At 46.0% G+C, this 16,581-nt stretch overlaps 1 protein-coding gene across 21 annotated transcripts in view; it reads right to left on the bottom strand.

Annotated features, from left to right (window-relative positions):
- PCBP3 (poly(rC) binding protein 3) overlaps positions 1-16,581 on the bottom strand; it is a 284,849-nt gene that overhangs the window by 184,407 nt on the left and 83,861 nt on the right. For 3 of the 21 annotated variants that reach the window (XM_037984953.2, XM_073011260.1, XM_007970531.3), the window contains one exon: positions 4,533-4,570. The exons of the other annotated variants lie outside the window; for them this stretch is intronic. The gene's annotated coding sequence lies outside the window, so the exon portion shown is untranslated. The remainder of the gene's footprint in view (positions 1-4,532; positions 4,571-16,581) is intronic. 21 annotated transcript variants of the gene reach the window in all.

Raw genomic sequence — 16,581 nt, 5'->3', positions numbered from 1 at the left:
AAATGACACCTAGATCCATACATGGGAAACCATGCAACCTTCTAAAAATAATGTTTTCAAACTAGGTAAGGTCGAACACTTTGCAGAATACCATTCAGTTAAAAAGCAGGGCACGGAAGTGTGCCCTGAATGCCTGACGCAGACAGTCTGGACTGAAATTTCCCCACAGCCCCTGGAGCACTGGGCAAGAGGCGCTCACCAGGCCTAACGCTGCAGAGCTAAAGCAACCTGAGTAGAAAGCTCTGCCTCAGATTCACCAAGCCAGAGGCTGGGCCTGTGCAGTGGAGAGGACCAGAGGGCAAGGGCAGTGGAAGTCTGACCTGGCAGGAGCAGGGCAAGCAAGGGAGCTCAGGGCCTGAGGTTCAACAACTTTTTACAAAACAGTATTTGCCCATATAACCTTTAAAATTTTTTATTTTTAATAAAACTATAAATATACAGTTTTTAAAAGCAAATAATTTGATAAAGCTTATGAAAAGCAGTGGCCCTGCCCCTCCCTTGTCTCCCACATCACAATCTTTCTGTGAGTTCTTAGCCTCCTGTGGCATTTCTTTATCTCCATATTTTTAATCACTGAGTTTGCATTTGCTATTCGTGATCTTACAATTTTATGTATCAGCTGTTAGCTTCCTGCTACAAAAGATGAGCACCAACTCTCCTGATCCTCTACCTCGCCCTCCTCCCCACTCTCCAGGACTCCCCTCGCCAGCTGTGCACCTGGTACCTACACCTGATGCTGCAGCTCCATTCTTGCACAATGTTTCTGTTTCTCACAGGGAATCAGGGTCTCCCGACTGCTTTGCTTGGTGCTCTATGAACTTAGGTTGATTTCTTTCCAAACTCCTAGCCATGGGGCTGACCACTGCAGACCCACTCATCCTGACATCACCCTCCAAGCCTTTCTTGGAGCCACGCTCCAGGACCCCAGCGTCCAGCTTCCTTACCCACCCAGTGGCTCCTCTCCCTCCCTCCTGCATCTGTTCCTAGGTTCCCAGTGTTCTGGGGCCAAACAAGGAGGGGCTGGGGTGAAGCTATCCTGTGCCCCGCTTTCCGTTTAGGACAGTCCCCCAACACACGGCAGGCTCCCAGGTCACCTTCCAGGGCGGAACCAGACTGGGTAGGAGAGGGCTGAGAGGCTGACTCCTTCTCAGACAGGTTTTCCACAGCTTTCCTATGTCAACACTACCTCTACTGCCTCCCCATGTTCAGCCGCACAGTAACGCCATTCCCAAGACGTGGGGGCACTGTCTGCAACACAAGAAACTCACTTCCCAGTCCCCTCAACACACACATACAACAGATGCACACACACCACACACGCACACACCTTCCACACACAGTGTGTGCGCACCTATATACACACTCACCTGCACACACATGCACACGCATGTGTACACACAGACCTGCATGGCTAAATACACATGCACACACATGCACACTACACACACACCACACACACACTCACACGCACCTCTCAGCTTTCTAGGTTCAGATCTGCTCTGTTTGTCCATTTGCCTTTCAACTTTCAAAGTTCTGTCATCTTCTTTCTCAATTTCTTGGTGATCGAGACCATCCTGGCTAACACGGTGAAACCCCATCTCTACCAAAAATACAAAAAATTAGCCAGTCTGGTGGCGGGTGTCTATAGTCCCAGCTACTCAGGAGGCTGAGGTAGAAGAATGGCAATGGCGTGAACATGAGAGGCAGAGCTTGAAGTGAGCCGAGATGGCACCACTGCACTCCAGCCTGGGCAACAGAGCGAGACTCTGTCTCAAGAAAACAAACAAACAAACAAACAAAAACTCTAAGAAGCATATAACCAATTCAGTATTACAAGAAATAAAAGACCTCAAAGTAAATACAAATCTTCAACAAAGTGTTCACTACTACTTATTTCCCGATCTTGCTGTAGCAGAAAAACAGCCCCGCGATGGGGCTAGGAGTGGGCTCTGGCACTAACCAGCTACAGGAGATGGGTCCCTACCTGCAAAATGAAGTGGCCCTCAGAGGTCCGCACAGACCACACACAGCCCAGGGAAGGCCCACCTGTGCTTCTCCATGAGGCCTACGTTCATCGCTCTCTCTCAGGAGGGGGGAAGAGTTCTCCAAGACATGGGAATGGAAAAACCAAGTGCTTCCAAAACTACTGGCTCCCCTGGGAAACATCCACTCAGATGAGCTCTGCGCTGCTTCATCACCGCAACCCAGAATCCCACAGGGGGAAGTTGCAGGACTCACTCGACACAGCCCACCAGAGGAGAGCCCTTCTGTTCCAACCAGCTCAGTGCTCATAGCACCTCCCTTCCCACCAGCAGAAGAGGCCACAGGTGCCTATAAAAGTTCCCTGTCTGTACTGAACACAGGCCTCAGGGAATTTCCAGAATCTGCCTGCTGCAGCCTCCAGAACCCACGTGCTAGCAGGCGATGGTTCCACCTGCACTGCTTGCTCTGCCTCTCAGCCTGGCTGCCGGGGCACAGCTTGCAGGAGGTCGGGCTTGCCCCACCTCAGCACACTGGTTTATTTCCAGAACTGTAGGCTCGGTCTGAAGAGCCTACAGTTAGGCTCAGAAGAAGAATATGGACAACGCCAAAGTCAAAGAGAAAATGGGAACAGCACATAACGGGTGTTGCTTATCTGTCTGAGTCCCAGCGGCTCTTCCCTTGAGATTTTGGTGAAAATTAGATCCAGATTTGTAAGATTACGAAGTTGGCCCCAAGGCAACAGGGATTTGGATTCCTCTAAGAAGCAGGTATTACAGAAGCTTTAGTTAAAGCCACAACAGTAACTTAGCACGGAGAAGAGACTGGCTGGCTCCCCACTCCCACACCCACCCTGCTGGTAGGCTCCTCTTAGCCCCCAACGCCATGCGGACTGAGAGCAGCCTCGGGATGACCTGTGAGGCCCCTGACGTGCCCCAGCCGCACTCTCACCTCCTGCCCCGCAGCCTCCTCACTGCTCCATGGATGCACCAGGCACGTCAGACCCAAGCTTCTGCTCAAAACCCCCTTGGCCCTGCAGCCCCTTACTTACCTCCTGCACCAAGGGGCTCACACCTGTATCTCTGGCAAGACTCACACAGATGCCCCATGTCTCAGGGCTGACCTGACGGCCTATTCACATGGCACCAGGACTCCCACACCCTGCCCTTTCCTGTTTCCTCCACAGCCACTGTCAGTCCCTGACATGCCACAGAATGAACTCACTGACTAGATTTATGTTTTCGAGTCCCCGGCAAGGATGTCAGGATTCTGGCAGTGTGCCTGGGACATCACAGGCACACTGTAAACATCTGCTAAACAAATGAAGGAACAAACAAAGTATTTGTTCAAGTAATTTGTTGGTAAGAACTCTCCTCTTAGGATATTAGTCAGGGTTCCAGTCACCTGCAAGCCCAAGCACCTACATGCACGGGTCCCCACCCCCCTAAGCCATCTCTCCGAGGGGCTCCCCCTGCCAACTCCCCATGTCATCTCTCTGACCAGGGCGCTGCCCTGCTGCAGCTGATATCTCTGGAAGTCGGTGGGCAGGGCCTGCAGCACTGTCTCCTCAGGATGCACTGTGCTCAGGACCTCACAGCAGCCCAGGGCTGCCATCAAGCACACGAGGAAGGCAAGACACACTGGGAGTTCCGACCATCATCACATCAACAAGGCAGCTCTTCTTATTCTACTATTGTGAAGTTGGAAGACTTGGCTCAAATCCCAGCCCTACCACTGTCACCAAGATAACCTGAGTGAGTTACTTCACCTCGCCAAGCCTCAGGGAATAACAATCCCTATCTCAAAGGGGCACTGGGAGGATGAAGGGAGTGATTCTATGGAAGCTATCAAATCAGGGTGACTGGTACTACTTCACCAGCAACAGCAGCCATCATGACTACATTAGTTTTCCACGCAAAACTGCAAATATACAGCAAGTTCCTGCTGAAAACGTTTTGAAAATGATATTTATAAGCTTTAGAAAAAGAAAGACATCTTAAGGATAATTTTAAAAGGAGTCATCTCGAGGTAGTTTTACAAAACTAGAATTGAGACCACAGTGCATTGTCTGAGACAGGTGTGTGCTGCTGTGCACTGGCCGGTGCCAGGTCCTTTCCACAGATGTCACCCACGCACCGTGTGGCTTCAGGCATTGTGGTGCCATCACGGCCTCCGCACACACAGCCACTATCGGGCAGGGGGCACTGTCGGCACAAGAACAAAGGCGTGCAGTAGGCTCCAAGAGTGCTAACAACTGGCCCTCCAGCTCCTGCTGGTCTACATGGTCAGGTTAACTGTGAAGAAAGGTTACCAGAGAAAGAGGAAATGGCCTCTTTGAAAATCTTGGTTCCACAGAAGCAAGAATGGAAAATGCGTGTCACTCACACTACATGCTCTCGGCAGTAGTGTGACCTGAGGGAGGTTCCTCATGAGACATAAAACCAGGATCCAGGGGGAAGGCAGAGACACACGGCTTCCACTCTGCTGACACAGAAAGAGTCGTTTAGTCTAAAAATATCGCCTGTGACAGCATCATAAAAAGCACTACTCACACAGAACCACGTGGGGAGCTTCTCTCTTGTAGACAGTCCTGTAAACAGTTGAAGGAAAAAACAATTAAAATTGGAAATCACAGGCTTTCCAAAGAGAGACAGAAATCAAAATCATCTTTCACCTTAGACACCAAATTTTATCAAACCAAAGTCATCTATTAAAAAGATATGTTCATAAATCAGTTATTGGGAAGGTCAAAGACAGTTTCCCAGAGAAAGAATTCCATAAAAAGTGATTCAATTCTAAACTGAGTCTGGAACATACACGATACTGATAAAGACTTAGAGCTGCAGGGTCCCTGAACCTTGACCCACAGTCCTCAGCCTGATTGAAGTCTGGGGCACAGCTGATTCTCAAATCCCTCTGAATCTATGGGGGACGGTAAGAACGCAGGGAGAGGATACCTGACAGGATGGCCCAGGAAACCCACAGTCTCAGCTCCACCCTGAAGGGCCTTCACCTGGACCACAGGCCAAGGGTTCTCCCTGTGCAGATTGCATCAGCAGGTAAACACCGCGCAGAGACTCCTACAGACAGCCAGCCTCTGTCCAGTGATGCCCAAAGACTACAGAAACATAAGAAAGCCTGGACAGATGACCATGGTCAGCTGTGACAGAGAAAGAGTGCGACTGGGGTGACTCTCCCATCTCACTTAAAAGTCAGACAAAAGACATGAAATGAGCGTGTTCAGGCATGGAGCAGCAGGCAGCACAGGACAACGATCCCCAGAGAAGGGAAGCAAATGGGATGCATCCTACCAATGCCGCAGCTACAACCTGCGGAAAGTGCTCGGGCCACAGCACAGGAAGGGGGGATCCAGGCAAAGCCAGGGGAGTTGGAGACGGAGTTGAGAATTCAGGGAGGCAAAGGCAGAGAGGAAAGGGGAGAGATGCAACTGACATCTCTGGAAGTCGGTGGGCTGGGCCTGCAGCACCATCTCATCAGGATGCACTGCACTCAGGACCCCACAGCAGAGCAAAAGCTAGAATTAGAGGGCAGAGTACCAGAAAGGAATGCCCTGCACAGAGAAACATTCCAGAGGTCTGTGGTGGATTCCCTAGAGTCTCTGCCTGGACATGAATGGGCACATGTGAGTGAGTTAACTACCGCAGGCCGGGGGGAAGAACCGATAAAAAGAAAAAGTACGGACAATAGCTATGGCTCACACAGTTCTGGGAAGAGTTCATACTCCCAACAACTAGACTGCAGGAGCCTTGCAGTACAGGGGACACCACCACGGGGAGCACTGGGAAGGGCACTGCCTCAGTAACAGGGCTGCATGGGCAGCAGAGTAAGCTGGGGTACTGAGAGGTGACAATATGCTAGCAGCCCTCACTCTCAGCGCCTCCTCGGCCAGCCTCGGCGTCCACTCAGGCAGTGCTTGAGGAGCCCTTCAGCCTGCCAGGGCACCGTGGGAGCCCGTCTCTGGGCTGGCTGAGGCCAGAGCCTCCTCCCTCTGCTTGCAGGGAGGTGTGGAGGGAGAGGCACCGGCGGGAACCGAGGCTGCATGCGGCACTTGGGGGCCAGTGCGAGTTCCAGCAGGGGTGGGCGCAGGCTTGGCGGGCCCTGCACACACAGAGTGGCCGGCCAGCGCCCCGGCCCAGGGTAGTGAGGGGCTTAGCACACGGACCAGCAACTGCGGAGGTTGCGCCGGGTCCCCCAGCAGTGCCGGCCCGCCAGCGCTGCACTCAAATTCTCCCTGGGCGGGCCTTAGCTGCCTCCCAGCAGGGCAGGCCTCTGGACCTGCGTCGCACCATGTCTGAGCTCTACCCCCTCCCCCTCCCCCCCATGGGCTCCTGCGAGGCAGAGCCTCCCGATGGGTACTGCCCCCTGCTCCATGGCGCCCGGTCCCATCAACCACCCAAGGGCTGAGGAGTGCAGTCGTGGCTCGGGACTGGCAGGCAGCTCCGCTTGCCGCCCCGGTGCAGGATCCACTAGGTGAAGCCAGGTGGGCTCCTGAGCCGGATGGGGACTTGGAGAACTTTTATGTCTACCTAGAAGATTGTAAATACACCACTCAGCACTCTGTGTCTAGCTCAGGGTTTGTAAATACACCAATCAGTACTCTGTGTCTAGCTCAAGGTTTGTAAATACACCAATTGGTACTCTGTATCTAGCTAACTCTGTATCTAGCTAACATAGTGGGGACTTGGAGAACTTTTCCCTCTAGCACTGTGTCTAGCACTGTGTCTAGCTCAAGGATGGTAAACACACCAATCGGCACTCTGTCTAGCTCAGCACTCTGTCAAAACGGACCAATCAGCTCTCTGTAAAATAGACCAATCAGCTCTCTATAAAATGGACCAATCAGCAGGATATGGGTGGGGTCAGATAAGGGAATAAAAGCAGGCTGCCCCAGCCAGCAGTGGCAACCCACTGGGGTCCCCTTCCACACTTTGGAAGGTTTGTTCTTTCGTTCTTTGTGATAAGTCTTGCTGCTGCTCACTCTTTGGGTTCACGCTGCCTTTATGAGCTGTAACACTCACCACAAAGTGTGCAGCTTCACTCCTGAAGCCAGCGAGACTACAAACCCACCGGGAAGAACGAACAACTCCAAATGCGCTGCCTTTAAGAGCTCTACCGGGAAGATCTGCAGCTTCACTCCTGAAGCCAGCGAGACCACAAACCCACCGGGAAGAACGAACAAACTCCGGACACACCATCTTTAAGAATTGTATGGCCGGGCGCGGTGGCTCAAGCCTGTAATCCCAGCACTTTGGGAGGCCGAGACGGGCGGATCACGAGGTCAGGAGATCGAGACCATCCTGGCTAACACGGTGAAACCCCGTCTCTACTAAAAAAAAAAATACAAAAAACTAGCCGGGCGAGGTGGCGGGCGCCTGTAGTCCCAGCTACTCGGGAGGCTGAGGCAGGAGAATGGCGTAAACCCGGGAGGCGGAGCTTGCAGTGGGCTGAGATCCGGCCACTGCACTCCAGCCTGGGCGACAGAGCGAGACTCCATCTCAAAAAAAAAAAAAAAAAAGAACTGTAACACTGACCATGAGGGTCCGCAGTTTCATTCTTGAAGTCAGCGAGGCCAAGAACCCACCAATTCCAGACACAGTACTACACTAGGCGATGCTTAACAAAGTCAGCAACAAGCCGCCAAAAAATCTGAACTTTCCAAGTAACTTAAATGCATTCCAAAATATACTTCAAAATATTTTAAAAGAATACAGAGTCCAACAATACAAAGTTGACAATGTCTTTTCATCCATCCAAAACTGAGTAGGTATGCAAAGAAGCACAAAAATATATCTCATAATAAGATTGGTTAGTCAGTAAGATACAAACCCAGTAATTATACACACAGAGATCATTAGTACACAAAGACATTAAAATAGCTATTATGCAGTTTAGGACGTAGAGGCGGGCAGATCATTGAGGTCAGGAGTTCAAGACCAGCCTAAGCAACATGGTGCAATCCCATCTCTACTAAAAATACAAAAATTAACCAGGCATGGTGGTGGTCGCCTGTAATCCCAGCTACTTGGGAGGCTGAAGCAGGAGAACTGCTTAAACCCAGGAAGTGGAGGCTACAGTGAGCCAAGATCATGTCACCGTTTGAATAAATAAACAAATAAATAGGCCACATGCAGTGGCTCATGCCTGTAATCCCAGCACTTTGGGAGGACGAGGCGGGTGGATCACAAGGTCAGGAGATCGAGACCATCCTGGCTAACATGATGAAACCCCGTCTCTACTAAAAATACACAAAAAAAATTAGCCAGGCGTGATGGTGGGTGCCTGTGGTCCCAGCTACTCAGGAGGCTGAGGAAGGAGAATGGTGTGAACCCAGGAGGTGGAGCTTGCAGTGAGCCGAGATGGTGCCACTGCACTCCAGCCTGGGCGACACAGCGAGACTCCATCTCAAAAAATAAATACATTGCATATGTAGAAGACAATACAGGAAAGCATAAAATGCTAAGGACAGACAAGAAAAGTATTTTTAAAACACACAAATCAAGTATGCAGAGATGAAAAATGTATCTGAGATTTTTAAAAATATGCTGACTGGGATTAACACCATATTAGACCACAAAAGAAAAGATCAGTCAATGTACAGACAGAAAAATCTGTGCAGGCAGAAACTACCTAAAATAAAACACAGAAAGATTCTCTACTCCCAAAAGACAAAAATGTATGTGTAATTGGAGACCCAGAAGCAGGGGATGAGACAAGCCAAAAACATATTTTAAAAAATAATGACAAAAGGCAGGGCAGAGTGGCTCAAGCCTGTAATCCCAGCACCTTGAGAGCCCAGGAGTTTGAGACCAGCCTGGATAACATAGTGAGATTCCATCTATACAAAAACATTTTTAAAAATCAGCCAGGCATGGTGGCACACATCTGTAGTCCAGCTACTCAGGAGACTGAGGTTGGAGGATCACCTGAGCCCAGGAATTCAAGTCTACTCTGAACTGTGATTGCACAATTACACTCCAGCCTGGATGACAGAATGAGGCCTTGTCTCTAAAACAGACCAAAAAAAAAATTACAAAACGTTTTCAAAAATGGATGAAAATTTAAGCCCATATATAGGTTCAGAAAGGTCAACAAACCCCAACTAGAAATAAATAAATAAATAAATAAATAAATAAATAAATAAACTAAACCAAGGCACGTCATAATCAAATTATGTTAAAAAAAAAAAAATCTTATAAAGGCAGCCAGAAAAAAAGAAACATTATGGCAAGAGCAGCTAAAAATCTACTCATTTGCTGCTCTTGCCACAGAAAAACAAAACAAATAAAAAATGGATACCTATGTGAGATGATGGATATGTTAATTTGCTTCACTACAGGAACCTTTTTATTATCTGCATTTTATCATATTGTGTACCTTAGATATACCTTTTTATTATCTGCATTTTATCATATTGTGTACCTTAGATATACACAATATAATTTTTTAAAATAGGAAACCATGTACAGAGACAAGCACAGACAGGGTGAACAGAGAACTTTTCAGAAACAGTGCAAGTCAGAAGCCAATTGAATTCTATGTCTAAAGTAATGAAAGAAAAGGCTACCGACCTGGAAAACTAAACATAGAAAAAATAACTTTCAAATATAAAAGTAAAAAGAAGACTTTTTCTAACAAAAAAAAGCTAAAATAATTCATTATCCAACATACCTGAACTACAAATAATATTAAAAGAAGTACAAAATACAAAAGGAAAATAATACCAGAAGGAAATCTGGATCTACAACAAGAAGTGAAAACCGTTGAAACAGAAAATATGTAAAATATAAAAGCCTCTTTTTCTTAATTTTTTAAGATTGTTTTCAAATAGACTATGTAAAGCAAAAAAAAAAAAAAAAAGCAATGTATTGTGGGGTTTATGACAATGTCGAAGTGAGGTGATAAGGGCATAATGTAATAGCCAGAAGTGAGAGAGAGTATACTTTTGTAATGTTCTTACACCATATGTGAACTGGCACGATATTACTTGCAGATGACTATGGTAGGTTAAGGAAATATACAACAAATCCTAAAGCAACCTCTAAAAACACAGAGATAAAGCTAATAAGCTGCAACCCAATGTCCTCAGGTTTTCAGGCATACACTGTAAAAGTATCCACTTGTAACTGCTGGATCTTGAGTTGTTTAAGAAAAGTTCCAGGAAGAAGCCCAGTGCTGGCAAAACAAAACCAATTAGATCCAGAGAGGCCTCAGTTGGAGATGAACTTTGGCAAACTCTCCTCATTACCATACTAAAAACTCCGCTAAAATAAGAGAAGAGCTTATTTGCCATTGTGTATACACCTGTGATGTATGTAGAAGCATGATTGACAACTGTGCCTGTGCTGCCTTGACTGTACCTTCTACACACAATGATTCAGCTAATGAGCTTAAAAATGGTGTTTTCAGCGTTGTTCAGGGAGGCGCTGCTTTGGAGAATTATCCCTGGTGTCCTCCTTACTTGTTGCAATTTTAGATTCACTTGTTAAATCCTCCTTGGTTGAGCTTGTTGTACTATTGGTGGCCAAGCAATTGAACCCACCCATTGTGTGGGCAACAAAGCTAGTAAAGGTAATAAAACTGATCATAAAAAGTACTCAATCCAAAATAAGGAAGAATGAGAGGAAATGGGACTCTAATAACAAGTGGGAAAAATTGAAATCCAATAGCAAAAAGACAGTTTTATATCCAACCATATCAATAATCACATTAAATACGAATGGTCAAAACATCCCAATTAAAATGTACTTTTTAAGACTCGATAAAAAAAAACAAGACCACACAATAAGCTATTTGTAAGAAACCCACTTTAAATATAAACATACACATAGGTTAAAAAAAAAAGGATGGGGAAAAATGTGCCATGTTAACTCTAATAAAAAAAAAAGCTGGAGTGACCATATTAATATCAGAAAAAGTAGATTTCAGGGTACATAATATTACCACAAGTAAATAAGGGCATTATATAATAATTAAGGGGTCAGTTTATCAAGAGAAAATAATAACCCTAAATGTTCACACACCTAATAAAGAGCTTAAAAATATATAAAGCAACCCCCTACCAGATAGATAAATCCACAATTATAATGGAAGCTTCCTACACTTCTGTTTCAATAAGTGATTTTGTAAAAACCTACACAGAAGATCAGTAAGGGATACAGGAGACCCAAATAACATTATCATCCAACATTATTAAACTGACATTTATAGAACACCCCATACAATTATAACAGAATATGCCTTTTTCTCAAGTGGTCATGAGATATTTTCAAAGGTAATATTCTGAAAATTTTGAAAAATTTCAATAAAACTTTAAAGGAATAAAAAAAATGCTTCCTGACCACAATGGAATTAAATTAGAAATCAGGAACAAAAAAGTATTTGGGAAATCTACCAAATACTTGGAAAATAAATAGCACATGTCTAAATAACATATGGGTCAAAGAAAAAAACACAATGGAAATTAGAAAGCATTTTGACCTGAATAAAAATGAAAACACTACATATCAAAATACGTGGGAGGCAGTAAAAGCAGTACCAAGAGGGAGATTCATAGCACTAAATGATTGTATTAGGGGAATGAAAGGTCTCAAATCCATTACTTAAGCTTACTAAAACAGAGCAAAGTAAGCAGAAGAAAGGAAATAAAGAATAGAAATCTACAAACTGAAAAGCCATTTTAAAAATCCTTCTGCAAGAGACTAAAGTGGGAAGATCACTTGAAGCCAGGAGTTTGAGACCAGCCTGGGCAACACAGCAATACCTACTCTCTACAGAAAAAAATTCTGTTACATTAGCCAGGCGTGGTAGATGGTGGAACATCCCTGTAGTCCTAGCTACTCGAGAGGCGGAGGCAGGAAGATCACTTGAGCCAAGGAGTTCAAGGTTACAGAGCAAGCCTCTGTCTCTAAAAATATATAAATAGAAGTAAAAAATACAGAAAATTAATGAAACCGAAAGTTGGTTCTTTAACAACGCGAACAATATTGATAAACATCTAGCTGCACTGACCAAGAAAAAAGAGGGAAGGCCGAAATTACTAATATCAAGAATGAGAAATAGAACATTATACAGACACAAAAGATATTATAAAGACAATTAGGTCAAACCACAATGTGATACCACTTCACACCAGAATGGCTATAATCAAAAAAGTCTAACGGAAGTGTTGATGAGGACCTGGAGAAACCGGCAACCTCATACATCGCTGGTAGAAATGAAAAATGGCGCTGGTGGAAATGAAAAATGGTGCTGCTAGGGTGGAAAACAGTCTGGCAGTTCCACAAAAAGTTAAACACAGAATCACCATAGGACAGCAACTCCCCTCCCAGGTACAGACCCAAAAGAATTAAAAATACAGATTTAAGCAGATACTTGTTTCTAACAGTGCTATTCACAACAGCCAGCACGGGGAAACAACCCAAATGTCCATCAGCAGATGAATGGATAAACACGTTTGGTATAGCCATACAATGGAGTATTCTGCAGACATCAAAAGGAATGAAGTACGGCACGTGTTACAGATGAACCTCCAAACGGGGCTAAGTCAAAGAACCCAGACATAAAAGGTTATATATTGCATTATCTCTTCAGATGAAATATCTAGAACAGGCAAGTCCACAGAGACAAAAAGCAGGTTAGTGGTTTCCAGGGCATAAGGAAAGGGGGAGACTAGGAGTGATTACTTAATGGGTGGGAGGTATTCCTCTGTGGTAACAAAAAAGTTTTGAAAACGTCTGAAACTGGGTACTAGCTGTACAACATTCTGAATGCACCAAATTGTACACTTTAAAATGGCTAATTGCATTTTAAGTGAATTTCACTTCAATAAATAAATAAATACAATAAGCGGATGCTATGAACTACTCTGCATGTCAGTAAATCTGCCAACTTAGATGGAGCAAGTTCTTACAAGAATCAAATCATCGAAACTCACTCAAGGAGAATTAAATAATCCTCTATATATACTGAAGAAACTGCATTCAAGATAAAACCTTCCCACAAAGAAAAAAGCTGACTGAGATGACTTCGCAGGTGAATTCTATAAAATATTCAAGGAAGAAATAATATCAATTTCTTACTAACTCATCTAGAAAACTGAAGATGAGAGAATACTTCCCAATTCATTCTATAAGGCAAGCATTAACATGCTACAAAATCAGAAAAAGACACAGAAGAAAATACATCAATATTCCTCAGAAATATAGATGCCAAAATTCTTAAATTTTAGCATATAAAAATCCAACAATATAAAATAAATACTGCAGATAAAATGGGTTTTAACCCAGAAATGCAACGGGCTTACTATTGTTTTTTAAAACAATCAACGTAATTCACCATATAAACAAAAAAGAAACACCACATGATCATCTTGATATAGAGAAAACACTTGACAAAATTCAGCATTAACTCATGATAAAAATCCTCAGCAACCTGGGAATTTAAGGACTCTTTCTGAACCTGATAAAGGACCTCCAGTTGAAACATACAGCTAACAGTATACACAGTGGTGAAAACTGAATGCTTACCCCTAAATTCAGGAACAAAGTTACACTGTCTCCTCCAAGCACTTCCTTTAACAAGATACCAACTTCTACAAGTTGATCTATCAATTCAGTGCAACCCCAATCAAAACCTGAACTAATCTAATTCTAGAATTTGTATGAAAATACCGAGGAAATAAACCAGCCAAAGAACTCTGAAAAAGCGAACAAAATGGGAGGGCTTATACTGCCCGATTTCAAGATTTATTATAAAGCTGGTTATAAAGATAAATAAATTGACCCATGGAATAGAGTACAGTCCAGAAATAGTCTGCACACAGTATTAACCATGTTTTTCCTTTTTTATATCTGATGCTTTGACATCCAGGGCCTTGCTGACCCTGGAGGGACTGCCCTCCAAGCGTTAGCCAATTCCTAGAAATAGCAAACAACCCACCCTGGAGTGTACCTTTCAAATATAAACCCACCAATCCAGAGCCCACACCCCAACCACCTCCTCCCACATGGGGCCACTCCCCACCTGCCCCAACCACCCAAGGCCAGGCACCAGACAACTAGGGACAGACTCTACACCCAAGGGCCTGCTGAAATGATTCAAACTGCCACTCCTAAGCCTGCTCCCCGTGCCTCAACCATTCCTCCCGTGGAGACCACAGTGAGACCTTCCCTGCCCACATTGTCCCCTTGCTGCCTCTGCCTCTTAACCTACCCGGTGCTTCCCATGTGGCCCTGCCTGGCAGCCGTGCTCCTGTTTCCAGGGAGCTGTGGGTACAAACACTTTCTTCCTTCATGACAGTCATTTCTATGTCTCATGTCTTAGCACACTGGATTAAAACAAATCCCAGATATCCTGAAAACACACACATACGAACAAGTGATTTTGACAAAGTTTCCCACGCAACTTAATGAGGAAAAGATCATCTTTTCAAGAAATGGTGCTAGAACAACTGGAAATTATATTTTTAAAAAACAAGAAAAGAACCTTGACGTTTTCTTTGCATCCAATATAGAATTAATTCAAAATAGATCATAGACTTAAATGTAATAGTCAAAACTATAAAGCTTGTAGAAGAATGAAGAAGAGAAAATCTTAAAGACCTTCAATTTCACAAAGAATTATTAAGCATGATACAAACGGCATGAACTACGAAAGACAAAAACTGATGTTGGAGGTTACCAAATTTTAAAACTTTTCATCTTCAAGTCACTGTTATAAAAATGAAAATCAGGCTACAGACTGAGAGAAAATATTTGAAAAACACATACCCCATAAAAGACTGTATCCAGAATAGATACAGAAAAAATTCTCAAAGCTCAATAAGAAAATAAACAAGCCAGTTTTTTAAATGAGCAAAATATTTGATCAGGTACTTCAAAGAAAATATACAGATGGCAAATAAGCACATGAAAAGATGATCTGGCCGGGAAAGCGCAACACATGCTTTCCAGACCAGCCAGGCCAGCCGTGGGAGCCACACGCGGGTCACTGTCCTCCACATCCTGAATGCCGTGGTGGAAGGCACTGGAAACACAGGCAGGCTTCAAGCGGGACACACAAACATCAGGAAAGGTCGGCACCGTCTGCGACACAGGGACAGATGGACATGCCTAGCGGGATCATGGGCCCGCAACCCACTGACAGGGGAAAGCAGGGGATGCGGCATGTGAGCAGGGCCAGGCAGGATGCTGCCAACGCTCCTTGAGCACAGAGGTCCGGGGCATGAGCACCCAAGATGCAGTGGAGCAAGCCCCACCTGGAGTTCCAACCACACCGGTCTCTTCTGGGCTCTAGCCACAGGCCCCTGGGTATTGGACCTGGGCCTCTGCTCCCCTCCTAGGTGAGCCCACCCAGTCCATAGCCATGCTCTCTTTCTCTACTGATAATTTCCTAAATTAATCTCCTTGCCCCTGCTGTCCCCCATGAGCTCCCATATCCACTGCCTACCTGGCCAAGCCACTTGGACGTCTATAACCTAAAGTCCAAGACCAAATCATTAACCCCTCCCACCTTGGACCTGACCCTCCCCAAGTTATCCCCCCTGAGTTGTTCAGGCCCCTCGGAGTCAGGTCGGAGTCCTCCCTCCAGTCCTGTTGGTGGCCTCAGCACATATGACATCTCAGCAGGCCTAACCACACTGCCTGGGTACCTGCGGCCTCCGTACCAAACCTGCGCCCCAGTGCCTTCCCCACAGCCAGGGTGAGCCTGTGCTGTGGGGTCTGGGGCCATGCTGTCCACTGCCCTGAGGGTGACACCTGACCTCCTAAGGGGGCCTGCCCTCCTGACCTCATCTCCTGCACTGGCTTCCTCACCCCAGCTGCCCCCCGCCTCCTTTCCTTTCCTCCATCAGTTCTTTGCCCCATGCACGCCTCCTGCCTAGACACATGCCTGGTTCCCTCCTGCCACCCAGTTCCAGCACCTCCTCCTCAGAAAGGTCTCCCTTGCCCACCTTCCAGGCAGCCCCTCAGTCGCTCCTGCTCAGCCTCCCTGCTCTCCGTCTAGCATGTGCCTGCTGTGTTTGTAAGTCACTTTCTTTGGTTGTGGGCCCTCTCCCCGCCCACTAGAAATAAGGCCCATGGTAGTAAGAACCTTGCCTGTGTGTCCCCTGCCACTCCGAGACTGGGAAGAGCATTGTGGAGGCAGGCCCCTAGCAGAGGCTTGATGGAGAGAGGACAGGCAGGCACTGCCCCCAAAGTCTTCTCCCTAAGTGGCAGGTCCTGAAGGAGAATGGGGCATTAAGGACAAGCTTGCTGTGAGGCCCAGGGCACCTGTGCCTCCACATCTGTGGGCACTCTTCCTTTTCTAAAAATCACAGAATGAAATAAGATTTATTGGACAAGGGAAAGGGAAAACCCTGAACCTACCACAGGACACTTATAATTCAATTCATCAGGAAAAAAGCCACCATCAGAAACTGTCTGATCAGAAGTCATCTGCTCAGAGTTCAGGGTGCTTCCCAAGCGCAGGCTGCAGGTGGAAGCTACCACAGACCACGCCCAGCCAATGTGCCGCAGCCCAGGGCCCAGGCTCTGGCATTGCCCCTGGTTTGCAAACACACCCTAGCATCGCAGGGGAAATCAC

The sequence above is a fragment of the Chlorocebus sabaeus genome, chromosome 2 (assembly GCF_047675955.1).
Source record: "Chlorocebus sabaeus isolate Y175 chromosome 2, mChlSab1.0.hap1, whole genome shotgun sequence".
In the NCBI taxonomy this organism is placed as follows: Eukaryota; Metazoa; Chordata; class Mammalia; order Primates; family Cercopithecidae; genus Chlorocebus; species Chlorocebus sabaeus.
Note: the sequence above shows the minus strand (reverse complement) of the source record. Positions and strands in the feature narration are given on the sequence as shown.